The 16,767-nt window shown below is 39.7% G+C and overlaps 1 pseudogene; it reads left to right on the plus strand.

Moving 5' to 3' along the window:
- Positions 1–16,767, plus strand: part of LOC139661114 (inactive dipeptidyl peptidase 10-like) — a 52,575-nt pseudogene that overhangs the window by 23,402 nt on the left and 12,406 nt on the right.

Here is a 16,767-nt window from a genome sequence, read left to right on the forward strand (position 1 = left end):
ATTTAAATGGACACCATCATGAATTGGCTGTGATGGAAAAACCCAAAGCACTCCATTGACTCCTGGGGTTGTCACTCATGAGGCTTTCATTCAGAAATATTAATCCAAGTATCAAGATTATAAAAATGAAATGTTTATAGAAGGATAGGTGGAGAAAAACATATATGTAGTTGTTGAAGCTCTGTAGCAGGGGTACGATGGTTCAAGGCTGGTGTGACAAGTCAGACCCTTGTTTACTTGAGCTCATTTACCCCGTCCATGCACTCCATACTACCTTGGAATAATTTAGAGTCAAGCAAAGCCAGATCCTCATTGAGATTCATTGAAATGCAAAAAAGGCTGGAAAGATAACCTTGCAATAAGTTATCGAGAGTCTGGTGATTGCGTATGTGTGCAGACTTTCAGAGCTCATTGCTCATTAAAAATGTTTGACTACAGATGGAAAAATAGTACTTTGTTAAATGTTTTGATTTGACAATGTACTTTTGCCATGCAGCCTCAAATGGATGGATATGTAGAAAAAGAGCTGCTCTTAAACTATTTGTGTGATATGGCTAAAAATACCAGAATTAAAATTGACAGATTGTATTTCACCTTCATTCATTGTGCCATTTCACATCCAAGGTAATTTAAGTATACTCCATCATCCATTACACTCCATAATTTGAGTACACTGCATCAATGCATCAATGTCAAATTACATTTGGAGCTTTGTAGGTTTCACATGTGGACTCCTGTCTTTTTCTCTGTAATTCTATAATGGCTTTCCCTTAGCGATCGCACTTCTACAATGTTTTAATCCTTCATCGCAGCACCGCAACTCCAGTTCAATATGTTATACAAAATGAGTGCCGTTCTCAAATGCTACATTAAGCCTCTCAGTAAGTCTTGCTGTCCTTTGTGTGTATCTCGTCACAGTTGAGATACGTGATCCGGCCATGCAGCAGAGATAAGGGATTGCGGCCTCTCAGGTGCAGATCTAAAGATAGAAACAGGCTGCGCACACAATCCTGGAAAACTCATTATCATTGCAGCATAGAGAGGGGCATTTGTTAGCTGCTGTCTGTAAAGGACAGAGGCAATTTCAAAGATCACAAGGTCCCTCTGTTGTTGGAACTGCAGAGAAATAAATATAAACTTGTCATATCACCACTTATCCATATTGTCTTTCAAAACAACTGAAAAGTGATTTCCATCCTCAAGCTGGTTGTGAGTGCAAAATTTTCATCACTAACCAAAATTTCAGTGGGGGCTAACGAATGGGTAAAAAGTAATAATAATATCCCGGCTGTTGCCTACAATCCTCAAATTCCATCCCAAATGGTGATGGTATGGTGCTAATCAGAGGCTGCTTTGCATATGCATGACTTTGAAATCATCAGTCATTGAGCCCACCTTGCATTTGACTCACTGTACTGGGATGCAACGTCCGATATCCACGTCAAAAACAATGGGGATAGATCCTCTGCAAACTCTGGTGTAAATGTGATTTTACCTGCTATTTCTTCAGTAGTGTGACAGTTTTGACTCTGTAGACTCTCAGTGTCTATTGGGCCTGGCAGAGCTCGGACTTGAATGTGAGATCACAGGTCCTTGAACAGGTGCAGTAACATACCAAAACTTACTGTAGCGTCCAAGTGTCCCTTTAATGAAACACCTCAAGCGCAGAGGTGTGAACATTCTTCGCCTTCCATCAGCAGCGTTGACTCTGGAAATGCCAACTTGCCAACTCTGCATTGAGTATTTTAAACTATTTGCAGCACTAGAGTCTAACCGTTCTTTACACCGCCTACAATTAACAGTTTACTGAGACTATTGATACCAAATGCATTTGGGTCTGAGTGTCCCTCCAATGTTCCTTTAAAAGAGGAAAAAACCCAAACAGGTTGAATTGTGTAAGTTATAGCATACGTCTAGTTTAAGTATGGATTATTAATTAGCATCATATTGATTCAGATCAGCAGGGTGTGAAATGGCTACAACTAATTTCAGCTGCCTCCACTAACAGCAAGCTAAAGCTAAAAAATGAGCGTACTAACAGTTGAATGATTTTTAAGATTTCTCAGTAAAATTATCAATAGCAATAACCAGGAATAAGCTTACAATGCTATTGCTTTACTGCACTTTGGAGAAAAGTTAACTTGGCCATTCCAGACAGTAATTGTGCCCTTTTTCAACCAGCTTGTCCAGGCTAAACTAAGAAATGCTAACATCAGCTAGATAACCTTTGACAGCCTGTTATCTATCACTACAATATATTAATATTAATTAATATTAATATTCAATCTGGGGATTTTAGTTTCTATCCGAAGAGAAGAGCAGAGTAGGCTAATTTGTTATGTAAAGAAATTCAACTTTGTAGCAAAAACAAAAGAACCACTTTACATTTTGATGGTTTGATAGCAACCATAAGGATCCTGGGTTAAAACACTAGAATTACTTTTCCACACATGGGTACTTTATGTGGAATAACATGGACAAACAATACAAGAGTTGGTTTGACAAAGTTATTCTGTGTGTATGCCAGTTACTCAAAAATGAAGGTCAACTGTCTGTCAACATATGCTGAATTCTTGTCTAACTATGCTTCCTGACACCCTGCATGACGACGCCATTGCAATTGATGCAATTGCAAGTGGTACCAGAAGGTCAGAAATACTATCTGCAGTCCATTAAAAAGGAAAGCGTCATTCCTACTGTAGGCCATGAAGGTATTTATATTCATGACAACTGTGCTGTAGTCAGTCCCAAACTTACTAACAAATGTATTAGAAATATAACACATATTGTTTTGTCTCAACTTGCAGTCTTCTTTTGGAAATACTTTTTAGACAATAACAAGTGGAAATGAACATGGTTATTACCCCAAAAAATTACGACCTTTTCTGGGAGGGAGGGTTGACTTGAAATCTTGATTTTGTTTTTCTTAACTGGAACACATATTATTTGGGGTCATCAATTATTGTCATCAATAAAAAATGTAATTAGATTTAGGAGAAGAATGTAATTAATTTAATTAGAATTAGGTTTAATTAGATTGGAGAAGCTGACAGATTGGCAAAAAACACCAATTGGTAGTGTAACATGATGATCATCCCAGCAGCATTTTTCTTCTTTTGTTTGGTACCAATTAAAAAAGATTGATTGACTTTTCTCCCCCAGACATAATATTTGTGGTTATCATGACACTTGCTTGGCAATTCAGTATTGGTAAATTACTATTCTGTTATTTGAGTATCCCTGTGACCATGAATAATCCAATCAGGGTATCAAGGCACATGTAAGAAACATAATCTGAACAAGATCTTCACCAGAGTATGGCCAATAGTTTGGTATCTCCATCCACGTAAATTTAGTCAATGTCTCCTTGGGCATGTACAGAGTGAACATCAGTTGAGAGGAATGACTGTTGCATTTTCAACCTCAACCAGAACCGATGAATCCTATTAATATTTAATTTTGAATCAATGACTGCATTTCCATGCACAAAGTAACCTATTGCCTTTCGCCTATGGCCCACTGGCCATACTCTGGTTAAGGTCTAATTTGGGTTAAGATGTTTACATGAACCTTTGTCACCCTGCCACTGAGTCTGTCTTTTGCCATGAATAAACCATTTAACAGAATATTCCTGTCCACCTTAGGTGTCCCATCCACAGCTACAGCAGTCCGCCAGCAAAAAAGTATGAAAAGGTTCAGCTGCCACCCACCCTCTGCCTCTTTAACTGGGTTACTTCTAATACAGAGAAAATAAATATTGCTTGTCGCCATGTTTTTCTTGACAAAATGTAGCCACAACAATGTGCGAATATGCACAGACAGCGGAAACTAAAAGTGAAAGGAGTAAGATGTTTCCATGCCACAGTAACCTGTTAAATATCGGAGTTAGCCAGGCATCTTAACTGAGTTTCTCATAATCGGAGTATGAGTTTAACCAGGTTATTCTAACAGTTACATCAGTTTACATGGGTCGACGTAAAACTGGGTTATTTGGGTAACTGGGTTAAGAACGCAATTCTCCCTGCATGTAAACACAGCCAATGACACCTTGTTAGTCAGTCACTTATTGACTTTGGGTATTTCCCTTTGGGTATTTCAGTTGACATTAATCATGTCAAGTAATAACTGCATCAGTGGAGTTCTGAATTGGCTTTAAAGCAGATTCAGTACAGTCCCATGGTGCATGGTGCGTTTGTGGCGATGACATATAGACCTGATTAATTATCAGTTTATGTGAATGTGACCTCAGCTCTCTGGCTCCCTAGTTAATCAGCTGCCTTCATGTCTACTGTGGAGAATACAGTAACATTAGGCTACTTCACTTATTAGTTAACAGCAATTAAACCAGTAGCAGACATAGCTTAAAGCATATTACATACGTAGAAGCACTGCTTATACAGTAAAGTAAAATGCAAGAGTATCGGTTGTCTTATAATAAAAAAAAATATATAAAAGAAATAGCAAGATGTACCAATATATTGCCATAGTCCATGCAAAATAAGAGATGAAGATCCCAGAAGTACACTCGCCCATCATGACAGTTATCTAACTTCATTTGCACACAAAGAGGATTATCAGAGTTTAAAATCACAGCTAATGATTTTTACCACACCCTGATGAAGTTCCATATGACTGAGCTATAGAGGAGTGAAGTGTCTCTCTTCTGGTCTGACTTCAGCTAATTGCATAATTCCAGAGAACAAGGTGTGTTTAGTTTTGAAACAGGTGCTTTGGTAAGCAGGGACAGAGTTGAGCCTTGGTTACAAAGAGTGACTCGATGAGACAAGTGGCACCTGAACCCCATTAACCCTCTCTTGTAGATTCCCCATGGGTTTTATCAGTAGAAAGAGAGGTAGAGAGCTGCTGTGTGTGCCTTTTTATGGTTTTTTTGGGGTAAGTTACTAGTTGTAAAATGAAATAAAACACTTCATTTAGTTGCAAATTGCAATATGTAGCAATACCATATGTCTTCTCTACTGTTAAATTCCATAATCGGATGGCTCAGGACAAACATCTCACTGTCATTGAACTAAGGTGGCTTGATAATGAGGTCTGTGTGGCTGATGGGTTTGAGACAGCTGAGTTTGAAGGAAACTGGTGCTGATCTCCTCCTGAGAGGGTCTGAGCAGATGTGTTCATCATCAAAGTGACAGCCTCAGTCTATGGAGAATAATAGCCTGCCCTTGCACCACCGTCTCCACTTGTCTTATGAATTTATCATAATCGTGCTAGCTCTGTGCTGTAATATATTGCTGCCTCAGTGCTTTCCATGGGATCTATTCTGGTTTCCTTTTGGTCAGCAGCCTTTTTATGCAGATTTTGCTGTGCACTTTCTTCATTTGTATAGGTGTATTTACATAATTACTGAGCTCCTGATTACTAACATGGGCTGCATGGACAAAATGTGCAAGTTTGGGTGCTTCAGCTAATGACACACAGTTTCCATTTTATTAATTAAGGAATGCATTTACATGATGTTGTAGTGTAAACAAAGAGCACTGCACAATTTAACCCCATCACCAGTTGCAAGTGCACTCTGAACACTCGGTCTATGAGAATAATCCATTATTTCAACCTCTGTAAATTGCAAATGACATGTTCTTTAATGGACTACCTTTTTCTTTACCAACCTTCTCCATTTCAAAGCATCAAATGGTCATTAAATGGCCCCTCAATACCACTCAGACCTACTTACTCCCTCTAAACCTACACAGACCCTCCACACACAGGATGTGGACTCCTTGTTATTGCATTTATTCAGAAGAAAAGAGTGGGGGGGGGGGGCAGAGTCTTCTTCTATAACACTCCTTCTCTTTAGAACCAGCTTCCAGCTCAGGGAACCAGACCCTGTCTTTAAAGCAATAGTCCACTTAGTTTTAACATGGGGGTTATGCGGCACGTGACCGCCATGAAAACCAGAATATAAACTACTCACCGAGATCGGATGCAGCTGGACAAGTTTGTAGTGGCGATCAAGGGCCAAATTACCCCATGTTAGAACTAAGTGGAATAGTGCTTTAAGTCAGGACTCAAAACCCATTTATTTAGCATTACAACCTACCTTAACTTATCTAACAAACCACCATCGCACTCATCCTCTATCCTGTCCCTGCCTTTCCTGATGGAAGGCCTCCTATATCCCCCTTGCTATGTTTGACACTTCTTAATTTATGTCTAGAGCACTCTCATATCCATTCTCACACACACACACACACACACACACACACAGACATACTGTACATACACTCACAAAACACACACCCGCAAACAAACACAGTTAAGACCTGTCCTACTCAACGAGTGTGTTGTCTTCTCATGTTAGATGATATCTTTTGATATCTACTTTCGTTTGAAGATATTTTGAGTTTTGAACTCTTGAAATTTTGAAGGTGTGGCCTATAAGCTAAATTGTGATAACTTTGTGATAGATTGTCCAATCATCATGAAACTTGGACTCTTGGACATATATTGAATGAACACGTGTGCAAAGCCATTCAAAGATTGACCAATAGGGGGCGCCACAAATGCCAGAAAACTGTATCTCCTAATACAATTGGTGAAACGGTGCACGAAATTCGGTGCACATGCTCTAGGAACATGTCCTAATCATCATTGGTAAAAGTGGGCTCGGCCTATGACATTTTGGCTTATAACTAAGTTATTGTAATACAATTTCACCAATCACTATAAAACTTGGTATCATATTCGAACCTTGTTTATGTGGAACATGCACACCAAATTCCATACAGATCCGACCAGATTTTGCCCAACAGCAGCACTTTAAGTGTACAGCTAAACACAGTAAAGCCAATACGAAGTTGGATATTGACACGTTTTAACTTGCTATTACATTCTTGATAGCTTGAGCCTTGGCTGTTGAGCCTGATTGCTCAACAGCCAAAACTGACAGAAATCTTAATGGAAAGGTCCACATTTCAGCTCTGGCTGCTGTACTGGCATGAACCCCGCCATTGCCACTAGCAGCTATATTCTTTAACTGTATTTGTATCCTTTGTTGCTCTGTAAAGCACTTTGTGATTAACCTATTTTGTTAAAGGCACTTTAGAATTATATTTGATTTGATTTGATTTGATCTGACTTGGTAACCATGATCCCTGTGTCTGACAGGAGTGACACCAGCCCCTCTGGCTGCTCATCACTCTATTGCTGTACAAAGGATCTTATTTGCACTACAGTTATTAGGGAAGTAAAAAATGAAGAATAAAGAGGCATGAAGCTTATTTTGAAGAATAGGTTAGAGGGCAAACTTTTATTTTCTCCTCCATGACTTGAGAATTTATGAAAGTATGTTGGATGGATACTCTGGAACTTGAAATTACAGTTGCAAGAAGCAGGTGTGGGTGCTGCTGTATCAGCTGTCTACCTTACATAGCATTTATTGAGCTCAGGAGTCCAATATTCAATATCTACATTCTCAAAGGAAAATGTCACTGCTCTGTCCCACCATCTGTAAAACTGACATTTAGAATACAAAAAATGTTTCATACACTTTTCTTTGTTTTGTTTTTTTTCAATAAACTTTTTGACTGGACATAGATTTTAATGTTTCACTCTTGTCAGCCTTCTCATATCTTATCACTCACATTCATCACATACCCTCCACTGCCTTGTCAAGCCTGCTCAAGCTTAAACTTGAGTCACATACTAACAGCAATCAATTCAAGTGTTTGTTTTCGGAGTGGCAGATGAGCGAGGTTAACAGCATCAGGATGATTCAGATGCGAGACGAGCACCAGACAATTCAGTGTCAGGCTGTCAATCACAGAAAAGTATACTGTATTTACTTTTAAAGAAGTAGTGGCATCTTTACTTCCTTGATTTGATGCATATCCTGTTGAAACAGGATGTTGGGGCGGGACATAATGCAGTGAGGGATCATTTAAAAGTCTAAACCAATGGAATATGGGTCAGGGAGAGAAAGGCAGTTTTATGGGAGGGGAGTGGAGGGGTGGGATTGTTAAAAAATCTGATGGTTATATTGGTTAGAAATTTATATTTATGCCTACTGGTGAAGCATGGGGTCATCATGAAAGATACTCTGTTTTCCAGGAAGTAAAAGTAATGGGAGTTCATTTCATGGGGACTTTAAATACTTTCCTGTTAGTGTCGCAACTGTGCGGCAAACGCAACCCATCTGGTACTCTAAGCAGGATAAAACAAACGCTAAGAATTATTTGCAAGTGCTATATTACCCAGGTCTGCTGAAAACACTTTACCATTTCTCTCTACGCACCCCCCCCCCCACCCCCCCTTCAGACACACCAAGGCTGTCTAAAACTGTCTTTTGCTCTGAGAGGCCTATCTCCAGATGTTCAAACACCCTCTCCTCTCATGTGTCACCCATTGTTGACAGCCTTATCAAGGAGTCATCACAGAGCTGTCACCTATCAGGGGGATCTGCCGAGTGCTGTTGAAGTCTTTTTTTTTGAAGAATAAGATGACGAAGAAGAAGAAGAAGAAGAAGAAGAAGAAGAAGGGTCAAGTTACAATGCAATTTCTTCTTTTTTTTGGTCCTGGAGAAATCTCTTGTGCGGCGGAGGGGCGAGTCCAAATTAGGAGTGAAGGCTGGGCGGCGGGTAGATCAGCCAAGCAGACTCCATTCCATGCACAATTGAGCTTTTGTTAAGGGGAATGGAGTGGCTCTACAGTATTTATCAAACCGCTCTGGGGTGAGCTTACTGTAATATTGTTATGCTAATGCTCCAGCTGATTAGCATGCCGAGGCACTCAGGTATTGAACCATTATCTCAACAAATGCTGAAATAAAAGCTTTGTGAATGGATATTCTAGGGTCATTTCTTTGTACAGGGAAAATTATTGGAGGCTGAAAGTGGCGAGGCAAGTTTTGTGTAAATATGTGGTGCAACAGAGTGAAAGTGGTATTAATGTTTGATATTGAAAGTGACTTATTTGGGGAGAAAAATGCAAAGGAATCATAAGTTTGAATGTAGATTAACGATGATGTGAAATTATACAAAGCAAAAAGAAAAGTCTAGCTGATCTAGCTGCTCTACTTTCTACTTTGAGTTTCTCCAACGTAATCACCCCGTTAAGTTCAGTGAGAAAATTAGCATGGCAAATTAGTGATGATGAATTACCCATTAACAGTTTGAAGTGTGCAGGCGGTAGGTGACAACTTTAGGCTTCCTTGCTTGCTCAGGGCCTCAAATTTGAATCAATCACTGAACCTTGCTGAAGTGTTTTGAGGCATAACTGAGTGTCTGCTCAAAATGTATACTTGTAAAATGTATTTTACACTTATTGTATTATGTCAAACTGTTTGTTTGTTCATGGAGATAAACAAAAAGCACTTAAATGTAAGTTGTACTTACGTCAATCATACTGTATGCAGGAAACCAAATCTTATGTTGTCCACACTTGAAGGAAAAATCCATGAAATATTGTTCTCTTTCCACTTGCACTGGAACTTGCAACCAGAAAAACTCACTACGTTATCACTATTCCTCTCTCCACATGCATAGAGAAAACCCTTCTTTGGGGTTGTCAAGTCATTCTGAAACATGAATAACTGAAGTAGAAGTTGACAAGGCAGGTTGAGGCAAAGTGGGTAAATTAAAACAAAAAATAACTCCCAGAAAGCATTGGACATCACTGATTGGTGATATATAACTGTGGAAGAGTATCCAAGTGTGGATTTTTCCTTTAAATTAATAACTATCCAAATTATTCCCTTGTTTATCCTGGCTCTTGTGTTCATACAGTACTTTACTTTGTCATTACTGGGAAAGGACAAATGTCTGTTTATGATGTTTATCAAGATGCACTTGAAAATGACTATGTGCTTTTCTGGTGTTTGGGCTTTAGGTCTATCAGCACTCTTTCCTGGCTTCATACTTGATTTACAACCTGCATACTAGGTGAGTAACAAAAGACTTCAACGTAACAACATAATCCTTGCATAATGAAGTTATTTCTTTCTCACTCTATGGTGCGGCTCTATACACAGTCCTACTTCTGTCCTTTTCAGTACTATGTAACTGAACTATGACAAATGATGTGGCCAGTGATGTATAGCTTAGGACCAAAAGTAACCAGAGAAGTCTGTTTTAAGTTTAGAATAAGTAAGGATTGATGATAAATCATAGTTACAGTCAGTAAAGGTGATGCAGAGTATTTACACTCAAAATCGTTTGAATTGACTATAAATTTGCAGTCAGTGTGGCTGTTCAAAAGACTTAAAAACTGACGTAAATGGTTCTTGGTCTGGTGTGTAACAGCCGATGTGTAATACCTGTTTCATTGTCCTTTTATCAGAGAGGTGCGGGAGCTAAACCCTCCAGAGGTTTCAGACTCAGTCCTGCAGTTCGCCTCCTGGGGCGTTCTTGGCCAACAGCTGGTGAGTCGACTACTGGGTCAGCCAGGGTTTAGGATGCGTTCACCATCATTACCTCAGTAAAACAACGTGTTCACACTAGCGGGTAATTTAATCATGAAAGGTAGGACAGTACTTGATGATGTGTAATAAAAGTTGCCCTTTTTTATTTAACCTTTAGTTAACCAAGCAAGTCAGTGAAGAGCAACCTGACGACCTGAATACAACTTTACAAAGATACTTGGGGGGAATTATTTGAAATGCCATGCTGCTTGCCTCATGATTACAAGCTGTCCAGTACATAATGACAATAATTTGTTGTGTTACACTTTGTGTACTGTTTTGGTCTTTGGATCTTCATATCGTGAAGCAATATAGCATCTCATTTTAATGGACAGACAGGGGTCAAATGGTTTCAAATTATTTTTAGTGTTTATTTTAACCTGCCTGAAGTACCAGATGGGAGCTGTTTGCCATATAGGACGATGGTGCTATAAAGTTTTGTTTATAATCATCTTTTCTATAATTGAACAACTCAACTTGACTCTCTGAATTTTTCTGATGAAGTAACCTATCTGGTACTCCAAGCAGGTTATAACAAACAGCAAAAACATATTTGCAAACATTATTTAATTCAGATTTGTTGGTTGCAGTTCAAATAAGTCCTCTAGTTTAGTCTGAGTTGCAGTGGCAGATTCCACCAAGGAATATTATTTGAATAAAAAAGACCTATCAAGCAGACCACATCGCTGAAACCTGAATATTGTTCTACTGTGTAAATATGCAGCTCCTCCTCAACAGAGGCGATAAGCACAGCACAGTTCATTTTGGCCATAATTCTCTTTGTCTAGACAAACTTTACAGTCTGGTCTAGTCTGTTTTTTCCCCGGCACTGAGTGAAGCAAAATACTCCAGTAAGAACTCACTCATTGTTATAGTATGTATGCAGTGCCTGAAACAGATTTTACCTGAAACAAAGTGTGGAAATACACAAATAAACGTCAAGTAATGCTCTAGTTATAATGAACTTCATAGATAATGTTACATGTTACATTATATATAAGTTATAACTGTAAGTTCTTCTGTTGAATTCAGATGTTGTGCACCTTGAATGGAGATGTGTAACAAAAATAATACAGAAATTTGTCTGAAGGTTCCTTGTTTCAAGGTTCCTTGAGGTTTCCATTGAGGCTTTTTAATCCCATCAAATCTCCTAATGCCTAAATACCTAAAATGAATGCCAAAACCCCCTTTTCACATGTAAAATCCAGGAAAGGTGTTTAATCATGGAACAACGGCAGTTGTGGTTCATTTTCACTCTTGCCACTTCAAACGGAGAAGCCGTGCTACACACAAAGACTTGAAAATCAATGTTTAATTCCATCGCTTATGTAAAATTATGATATGTATAATTCATTACATTGAATCCCCTCTGCTCTGAGGTGAATGCTGATCAAAGGCTGTTTTTGACATGAAAGAAAAGACAAAGTCCCCTAAAACTAAACAATTATTTTGAAGAAAAGCCGACAACGGTAACAGTAATCAAGCTGTTGCTTGAAGACACGTTGTTGGGCGACCAGATCTCTCTGTGTGAGTAATGCCTCCACTGTGAGAGTATTAAGCACGGAATAATCACTCCATTATTTCCTCCAGTGTAGACAAGGAAAGTAATTAACCATTTGATAGCATATTTATCTACTTTCCTCAGTATTTATACCTGCCCCCAGTGGAATCCGTTTCCCAGAAAGCCCTACAGCAGTGTGTTGCACTACTAATGACAAAGTAGTCTTCATTATTCATGAGCTTCCCCTGCATATCTGTCTATGTTATCACTGCAGATGAGCTTATTATTCATGACCGCTCTCTGAATATGCATTTTTATCAGTGAGCATGTTCGCAGTGTGCTATCAGTTCACTACATTTCCTCAATTTGTCCCACAGAGATGTTGAAAAATGATGACCATGTGAACATGTTTTATGATCACCTCAAAAAAATCACCTTGCAAAAAAAAAAGGACTCTATTTTGTACTGCCATTTCAAGGCTTACAGTGTAAAAAATAATATTTGAAATGAAAAGCAACAGTCCTCATTTAGAGAGTTTTCTATGTGCCATCTTATTCCTCATCCATATGCGATCTGGATGGGTGAACCAAGCCCGGCGGAAAGGCAGAAATTTCCAGTCGCCAAGGAAATATTATCTCCCTATCACTGTCACCTCTACTGCCGCTGCATCTTTGCTCTTTCCCTCTCTCTTCTCCCTCCTTTCCTCTCATCCTCTCACTATTCCGAGTGCTGCTTATTGGATTTTCCTTGAATATCCCACTTAGTGGCCATATCAATTAAAGTAATCTCAAACTCTGTGCGTGTGTGTGTGTGTGTGTGTGTGTGTGAATACATTCCATATGCTGCGTGTGAGTACATGAAAGGCTGCATACGAAAGAATAAATCTGTACCACATACCATGCTGTGAAGCGGTTTGCAAATTACAAGCTACAAATGGCCGCAGAGTAGCCAACTTGTTTTCTTTTTCCCCCGCAGATGTATATATTTGAAAACAACATTTACTACCAAACAGATGTTCAAAGCAGCTCTTGGAGGCTCACATCTTCTGGACAGGAGAGGATTGTCTTTAACGGCATCTCAGACTGGCTGTATGAGGGTAAGAGAGAGACGGTTGGGTGTCGCAAAATCTGCCATTAATGAAGCCAAGTTTGAAATGTGGGAGAATTCAAACACTACCTACAGCATTCTTCCAGCTGGAGAAAAAAAAATACCATGAGCATTTCTGGTAGGAATTGCTTATGGTTAAAAATATTCTCCTTTCCAAAACGCCGGCCTAGACTCGGCAAAGTATGCGGCTTAGCGTAGGAAAAGAAGTTTACAAGTCTCAGATCACCTGTACCACTTCAGTGAGAGGGAAACAGAATTATTATTTCCATATATCTGCATATCTGACATTGAATCACTCCCTTGAACTATCCACAGATTTGAGCAAATTAAGCTGTTTCACTGCTGGTGGTCTTGGGCTTTTTGTTTATTCTGCCAAATATGTGGTGTTAATTATTGGAAAATACTGAATTGTTCCCATATTTGGCTATTTACATGACTATTATAAGGCTGATAACTCCTAATCTCCTTTGTGATTCATGTCTACTCAGGATTCCTGTTATATAAAGGCTTTGTAATGCAGACAATGTTTTTACACAATGAAAATAGTATTTTTTCAGATGTAGATAAGTTTTGCATTTTGTTTGGTAAAATATACAATATTTCTTTGGTAAACATAAACTATATTTGTAGATGGGCATAGATGTGCAACTTGTAAACACATTTGTCATGTCTATTTTATTTATTATGTTTTTTTTTTAGTATGCACATCAAGTACTCAGCTATGTGTTATTATCATTATATACAATATATCAATCAAGTCATCCAATCAACCAAGCAATCAAGCAACCAGCCAGCCAGTCAATCAGTTAGCCAATTATTTAGCCAACCGCACATTAACAATTCATATTGCTTTACAACAAACTGAACAATCTGAATAAACTGAGAAGATTGAGGATAAAAAAAATAAATAAATTAACAAATACGTGATTAAAGAAATTAAATAGATAAGACCCCCCAACCACCCATCCACACACACACACACACACACACACACACACACATACACACATACACACATACACACACACACACACAAACCCTCACACACACACACACACACACACAAACCCTCAGACAAAGCCCATGTCAGAGAAGCTTGTTTCTGAGTTGAAGGCCCTGCCAGACTCAGGTCTTCTTGGTTCCAGTGGCTGCTTGTCTGATTTGTCCTCTCCTGGTTTTACAGAGGAAGTCCTGCACACACAAGCGGCCCACTGGTGGTCGCCTGACGGATCCCGACTGGCCTACCTCTCCATCAACGACACGCTGGTCCCCAACATGCTCCTGCCTCGCTTCACTGGCTCTCTGTATCCCAGGGGGAGGCAGTACCCTTACCCAAAGGTGCGACTTACAGTACTGCCACTCCGGCCAGCATGACTAATGCTTTTTCCAAACTTGAACAAATCTCAAAGTCATGAATAAGGCTGGATATTAGAAATGATATCATCGCTGCATTGGTTTTTGGTGTTGACTTGGCGCTGGTATTAAATTGATGTTTATTGTTCCAGTTTATGGACGCTTTTATTGGGAAAATCAGTGGAGCACGGCCTGATTCCATTTAGAAAAACAGATGGCAAGTGCAAATGTTGAGCAGATAATTATTTACACTATTACACTATTAATGAAATGTGCCATGATTCAACAAATAAACTGGGGAAAAATCATTGTTTTAAAACCAGTACCAGAACCAGTATCAGTATCCAAAAATTTCCAGTACCCGTCATAAAAGGAGCTGTATCAGCGGAACCGGTACCAGAAATCATTAAATCCAAGTGCCTCCCGCATCCTATAGTGTACTTAATTCAAAAACCCTTACCGCCTGATTCTATTATTAGCTGCGAGGAGATGTATGTCAAAAGATACAGCTTCATCGCATCACACAGGTGCCATGAATAATACAAGCGCACAGGCTCCTGGCTTTAGCTTTTTCATGAGGGTTAGTGAATCTTTTTCTTGTTTTATTCATGTCAACACCGACTTGCTCCCTTTGAAGAGGGATGGCGGCGGAGGTTGTAGGGATCTGTGGCACAGGGAGGGAAAGGAGTGTGATATGCTTTAGCAAGGCGAGTTAACACATCCCCATCCCCTGATGTGGGGGCTTAGTGTACCAAACGCCTCTTAGACAGAAGAGGCGTTGTGGAAAAATGGGGGGATGGGTGGCGTGAGGTAGGAGACAACCTCATTTGTTGATTCAGACCCACCAGAGAGAGGGCGAAGGTATGATATTGTCCATAAAAGGGCATCTAATTAATAGAGCACTGTTTGATCTTAGCCCTACTCACACAGTGCATGACATTGTACACACACACTCTCACAAATACACAGTGATAATGTTGCTGATATCCTTGAGCGGGGTCAATCTTGTAATATTGTGGGAGTAAATGAAGCAGGGATTTAATTGCCCCCCCCTTCCATTTTTCTTCCGAGAACAGTGGTGCAGTACAGCACCTTGCCGGTGAAATTCGATTCTTCCGCATCAGTCATTGTGGGATAATTGTTTCTCCGTGCCCTCTGTGATCTGATACAGAGCAATAACACCCAGGAGGGCTTCCTGTATGGGCACGACGGTGATGTGGCTGTAGGTATAAGGCACAGCCGTGTCACGTTGGCCTCACCGCAGTACGCATGATCGCAGTAAAGAACGCCCTCAAGGGTATTACTGTTCCTTATTACACCGCTTCGTTGCATACTCAATTCTGATTGGCCGGTGAAGGCATTCTGAGGTCTGTTATTTCTGAATAACAGACCATTCCTTCATATAACAGACCGCTGTTTCACATCTAATCATATCACTCTGCAGTCAAGAAGTCCAGGCCATTTTGTTGGTTTGCAATCAAATTAACTAGTGATACTTTGTGCCACAAAGATGTTACTCCTTGATTACTGCAGACAAAATTGAACATTTTGTCAATATTACTTGTCATTTATTCAGAGACCATGAAAATTTTAATTGCTGGTTAGAGGCTGAACAGCAATTTTACTGGATTTGTTTACGCTGCTATGTTTAGCGTTGTATTACAATATAGCATGGATGCTAGCTACAGACGTTCCTACGATTACAGTCCTGCTACAATATAGCATGGATGCTAGCTACAGATGTTTCTGTGTTTACAGTTCTGCTACAGTGTAGCCCATGGATGCTAGCTACAGAAGTTTCTATGTTTGCGTCCTGCTGAGGTGCTATGCCATTGTTCTGACGGTCCATTATTCCGAAACCCCAATAGTCCGAAAACTCCATGCCTGGCTCCATCCACAACTGTGGCTTCTGACAGCCTTGACCATAAGCTTGCTCTAACCCTAACCTCAGTGACCCCATGCCTCAACCCAACCACCTCCGGGATAACGGGCTGTCGGACAAATGGGCTTTCGGTCCAATGGGTGGACATTTTTCGGACTATTGAGGTTTCGGTATAATGGGCCGTCGGAACAATGGGCAGTCCCTCCTGCTGAACTATTCTTTTGGCAGGAAGCTTGTAAATTACTGTAGTTGTAAAATTATTTTAAATCAATATTTCATGTAAAATGATTAATGTCTTTGCCTTGTGAATAGGCTGCTTCGCAATGGTTGCTTCATATGATAACGTCCGGCTCGCTGTATGCAATCCCTCATGTACACAGTTGTTACCTTGTCTGAAAATCATCTTCAAAATAGTGGTACATGCATAAGAATAGGACGAGAAGCAAGAATGATCACTGACTACCTCCCTGGTTACCGCTGGAGTTAGCAACCAGTTCCCATTTGGAG

This window comes from Centroberyx affinis, unplaced genomic scaffold (assembly GCF_046629955.1).
Source record: "Centroberyx affinis isolate AG114_WGS23_722 - 3 ecotype Tasmania unplaced genomic scaffold, CSIRO-AGI_Caff_v1 ptg000204l_1, whole genome shotgun sequence".
Lineage (NCBI taxonomy): Eukaryota > Metazoa > Chordata > Actinopteri > Beryciformes > Berycidae > Centroberyx > Centroberyx affinis.